This window comes from Sabethes cyaneus, chromosome 3 (assembly GCF_943734655.1).
Source record: "Sabethes cyaneus chromosome 3, idSabCyanKW18_F2, whole genome shotgun sequence".
NCBI classification, from domain to species: domain Eukaryota; kingdom Metazoa; phylum Arthropoda; class Insecta; order Diptera; family Culicidae; genus Sabethes; species Sabethes cyaneus.
The window spans coordinates 254,300,264-254,306,273 of record NC_071355.1 but is presented as its reverse complement, the minus strand read 5'-3'; positions in this window follow the sequence as shown (position 1 = coordinate 254,306,273).

Sequence of the window (6,010 nt, the reverse complement as noted above, 5' to 3'; positions counted from 1 at the left end):
CTGAAGCAAAAGTTCCGATAACGCTGAATGATTCTGCAGGTTAAAACAACTCATATAGAAATTTAATAAACTTTTAGACCATCCAATCACTGGTTGAGGTTGAGGTTGAAATTCGAAGTAATTTCAGGTTAGAGTGTGACTTGTGCATTGCAGTACAAGAAAAGGAACTAGTAATCAAATGCGCGATCTCAGATACAATCCCTATCTTCGTTTTATTGATGAAGTAAACCGAATTTGTATTTTTAAACCGGAAACATCTATTTTTGTATAAAATGTAACATATCATCAAATCTTTATATTAATTGTTCAGATAACAAACGAAACTGGAGATGAAGACTATTCAGGAAAATGTAGAATAACCACTGCACACCATGCATATGGGAAACATGGAAGATCGATCTGAAACATCTGGGGCTGACAAACAAATAGAGAGAAGATAAAATACCTTAACTGTGGCAAAATTTGGTGTAGTTATTGCGAAATCAGCTGATAGTAAAGAGTGCGTATTTTGTGACATGACGCTATTTAACCAATGATGTAAACGAATTCAATCCCAAACACACTGAGACTGTAAAATAAACGTTGAGTTGAGATCTTAGTGTATTTGCTTAAAAAATGAAGCAAATCAAAAGACCGACAAGCAGAAAACGACTAAAAGTTAGTTTTTGTTTGAAAAAATAAACACCTATTTAAACAGCGAGGGAAAATAGGAAAATTGTTTTGTATAGATCACGAATAAACTATTACATGAGCTTCAAAGCTCTTTTAAAAGTACTGTATGTGAGTGTGTCACTGTATGTATGTACCTATAATATTGTAACAACACATTATGCTTTATGAAAGTCTAAATCAAATAATTATTTAAAGTAAGTTATACAACAAATGAACAAATATTTGTAAATGTATAGTTCTCGGAGATGAAATAACATGCCGTAGTAAATAAATGGAAACAGAGGAAAGAATAGAAGCATTCGGTCAGACTTGATATCTTTATGAAAATGAAATAAGAAAAAGAAAACATACTATTGAAACCAGCCGTACCAGTTTCAATTTAACAATCCTACAGTTATAATAAAATGTTTTATTGTCATTTTCAGGAGGTGCAGTTATACAAAAATCAATCGTTGTATATAGCTTCAAGGGGCTGACAGCAGCGCTTTCGGAATCACTTTCATGTTCATCTCTTAATTTATACAATTAATCTATCAGTTTTCCATTCTGTTTTCCCTACATTTGCAAGTGTATACCAGAGAAATGAATTCTAATTAAACAACTTTTTGTGATAATTTATGTTATTAGGTTTTATATTTTAGGTATTTATATTCTATTTTATGACACTGTTTTTTATAGAGAAAGATTGTGTATAGCAGCAAAAAAACGGAATGACAAAATAATATACAATTACAAAAATTACTAACCTATGAGTTTTAATTGAAGCATCGTGTATGCCGAAATGTTCACATCAGAAACTTTTTTATTGGCAGTGGGCAGCTAATTCTTGTTTGAAAAGTTGATCTGAGTGCCCGTGGTTGTTTTTGAAAGAAAGGGCAGTACCTAATTTATGCTTGTTGCTTTTATTGAATATTGAGTGCAGATGTTAAGTATAAGATTTCATATCATGGTACCTGTATACGTCCTATATAGTTAAAAATATATATTAGAATTAAAAGGGAAGGAATAATGTTTCTTCGTCAAAGGAAGGCTCCGCGGTTCGCGGGTTAATTTAATACCGGTGTGTCAAACGCTCCTAATATTATTTACAGGTTTAACGATCGCACAGCTAGCACCAAATCGTAAATCAATGTACGAAAATTATTTACACGTACTGTTTTGGAGGCTATATACGTGATCAGGAATAATTATAAGCGTTTCATCTATAACTATTTCTACGATTTACGATATGTATACGGTAATATCCGATTAAGCGTGACTCGCTCCGTACTCATATACAATTCTGTGCTGAAAATCGTATGTATGTCAGTTACAATTTGCAGCACAGAATTATATATCAGTACGAAGCGAGTCGCGCATAATCTTCCATGTCGCTATCTCAGCTAGGTTACCATGAACCATTAAGTCTCCCATTTTTATATCGTCACGTCTAGCTATGTGTGGCCCGCTTTTGTTTGTTTATTTCATTTTTTGCGCAAGTTTTTAAATTTCTGTGGTCAAAGCATATAGTTTTTGCATAATCTCCGTCGAAATGCATCAGAATTCTCAGAGAAGCGGTGTTGCTTACTGTTTTCAAAACAAAAGTAGCTGGCGTAAAAAAATATTTTGAAACGTTGAGAGAAACTTCTCAAGGGTTTCCTGGACTACTACCGGTTTAGTCTATTATGGTTCTAAAATTAAATAAAAATAAAAATCTAAAATTGAATAAGAAGAAGAAAACTTATCCAATTCAATTCTACTATGTATATTTTATTCACGACAGATGCGTATTTCGTCTACGACTCGCAGGCTTTCTCAGTGTCTGTTTAAATTAAATTGGAATTAAATTGGATAAGTTTTCTTCTTTTTATTTAATTTTAGGTTTCGTATTCTACTAAGACGCTCTAAAAACTTAAGTTCAGTCTATTGCGGTTGCCAGAAATCCGCTTTTGCCAGGATACCATCCGTTACATTCAGAAACAGTAGCGGTAGTAGTATACACACTGGCTCACGTCTGATACTCGAAACAAAACTTGAGCACAATACATCACTTAAATTCAAGGTTGCAGCGATCAGTTACGCTACAGGACAATGAGCGCCTACTGGAGCAAAATCTGTAAAAGTCATGTATGTAACATTTGTACAGTTGGGTGTAATCTACAATCTTTCTGAAAAGAGTAGTGTATTATTTTTGTCTATTTACGCCGTAGTCAGTAATTTTTTCATTGGCAAACGAACGTTTATTTATCAATAATAAAGTTTACAGATCCTTAGCGGCAGAAACTGAAAAAAGATGCAATGCTCTATTCAGAAAGATAATAGATTACACTCAGCTATGCATAAGTCACATACACGGCATTTACAGATTTTGCTTCTATGAAGCAGTACGGATGAACGTAAGTGAGCATAACTGAGCACTGCAGTCTTGGTCAAATGATAAGAAAAATTATACTGCGTTTATTCTACAGGCCTCGTGTCCATTTAGTTTCATACTTATTCGGCCTTGAGCCCAGTCGGTCTAGCGTAAATTTAGTGACGAGTCCATAACCTTAACATATTATGCATCACGTCTAACGGGTATCTTCTACTTTCACATCCTCACCAATAATCGTACCACTGCTGTTGCTGTTTTATCGCTATGAGTAGTTGAAGATACGAAACACATCATGTTCCACTTTACATTTTCTTAATCATTTTCTAATCAACGAGAAAGTTGGGTGAAAATCATTTTCTAATGTTAGAAGGTCTTCAACGATATGTTATAAATGTTATAAAATCGATTTAGTATTTCGAATCTTGATCGAAAAGCAATTTTTTATTGGACGTTTAATTTAATTTAATTAGCTCAAACAATAACAGATAATTCATTTTATATCGAGGTCTCCCTGTACTATTGTAGGGTAGACTGCTGCACGTTGATAAAATTCGATTATATTAAAATGAATGTAAATAGCGCCCCAAATCTTAATCTAAACATCAAACTTAAGCATTTTCTTATATTCATGTTGATTTAGAAAAAACTAGATGCAAATTTTCTTTGTAAGCCGAGGCGATTATAAAAAACGGCAAAAAAATTAATTGGAAACTTTTTTGCAAATATTTTTTTGTTTTCTTCCAAAAATTGGTTAAGGCTTTTTTATGTATTCAACATCAAAGACTATTTACATATGGGTCATTCCACGTCAAGTGTCCGAGTGCCACGTAATCGACCTTCTCGGATTTGAACCAAATTTGATTGTTCAGATTGTTCGTTCAGATCAGCAAGAAAAAAATTCTAAGTTTGGTGCTGATTGGACGTCCCATCGATTAATGGGAGTACCTCCATTTTTAAAGAAAAGACGTTTTCGTCAAATGTTCTTATTTTCTATTGCTTGTAATTCTGGAAACACTAGGTTTAGAAAGACAATTCCAAAGAATTGAAAGACATGATTCCAAAGAAAATTGTCCAAGGAATCCGAAAAAATTATTAACTTTTAGGGGCAGTGCTGCCAAATATTTTTAAATTCGATTTAAAAAGTAAATTTGCGTTTTTTCTCAATTAGTACAATTTGATTTCAAAACTTCGAACACCATCGTATTCCTCAGATTTTTTTTACATAAGAATCATTCAAAACCACGACGTGTTCTTTACCGTTCCAGAGTCATAGCGAATTGAATAAAGAAACCAGCGATTTTTCATAAATAATCAATAGTAAAATTACATTTCATTGAAGCAGTGAGTCTCTACGCATTGTAAAAACACTTTGTGTTATCGTGAAAGCTTGTATACCGCATATAATAGGGGAACTGTGGGTAAGACGAACAGGTTAAGAAGAACAGCTAATATAATACAGAGAGCTTATGATTTATAAAACCTAAATACAGTTTACTTCAGTTTAATATATTGTTTTCAAAAGCAGCTAGTGAAATATTTAGCAAAACATGTTTTTCAATGTGTAGTTTGAGTATTAAAAATGGTCCGAAAAAGTGAACTTTTTTAGTGGTGCGGGTGAAACGGACAATGTGTGGGAGTAAGATGGACAGGTATTGTAAATCGCCCCAACTGAGAGCATATTATTATTTTTGACCTTTAACAAATTGAATACGTAAAATATGATGGTGTAGCGTGCAAAATATGAAGGGGGCAGTCCACCCCCTCCCACTAGAGGCAGTCAATAGAAAATTGTTTGACACCGGCAATATGACTAAGCATTACAAATACTGTTTCATGCCCGGCCGCTGCTAATTTGTTTGAAGTTCACGTTTGCCGGTTAAATTTTCATTTATATGCTTGAGATATCACTAAGAAGAAAAATCAACAATTTAATTATAATAAGTTCACTGACCATCTTACCCACACTAGCAGTTGTCCATTTCACCCCATCATTATACATTTTTTTAAAGCGTTCAAAATGTTTCATTCCCAAATGAAATTACGTATTATTTCAATGCAGACGTTACTTGAAAAGGTATTAAATCGAAATACTTCATGCTATGGGCAACATTTTGGAATTAAACCACTCAAAAAGCTTAATTTCGATGGAAAAAAAGTTACATCCAGACGCAGAATATTTCCAATTTTTAGTTTTTCTGTTCTTTATCAAAATTGGAAAACTCTTAATGATGATGGAAACGTTCAGACATCATGAGATAGCAAGATGATTGGATGCCCATCAAAATATTTACGAATTTTGATGCTTAACTGGTAGAATCAACCACCTGTCCGTCTTACCCACCCTGTTCGTCTTACCCACAGTTCCCCTACAGCTTTCTCTTAACAGTGTTTAGTTTTTAGTTTTTTTTGTGTATTGAGCAGTTCCACGTGAAGGGATTAGTCCCGGCGTAGTAGTTAGCATTCACACCTCTCACACCGAGGACCCGGGTTCAAATCCCAACCCCGCAGAAGTCACGAATGACCGAAAACTGGTTAAAGTGACTATAATTTGAACCTTTCTGATTTGGATGAAACTTTACCAACGTGTTTGATTGGAGGAAATATCCACCTTCCACAGGTTTGGGCACCATTTTGATTCAAGGCTCATTTTTAAAAAGGGCGTATTTATTTTCATTAAATAAAGATTATATCTCAAAGACTATCGATTAGCATAGCATGGCATAGCATAGTTTGACCGCCCGTGAGTTGCCCGCGATTGATCTAGATCAGCTGAGATTGCGCAAAGTACCACCAGAATGATGCTTGGGAGTAGCAGATCATTCTCAGTGTGCATTTTCTGGTGATCTAATTCTTTGTGATGATCAATAGCAAAGCTGGAAACGCCCATGCAGGTCAATTTGGGAGGTAAAGGAATGTTAGTTCGACACTTGCTGCTAATAGAGACCGAGGAATCCTCTGCATCATCCACAAGTGTCGCAGGAAGGA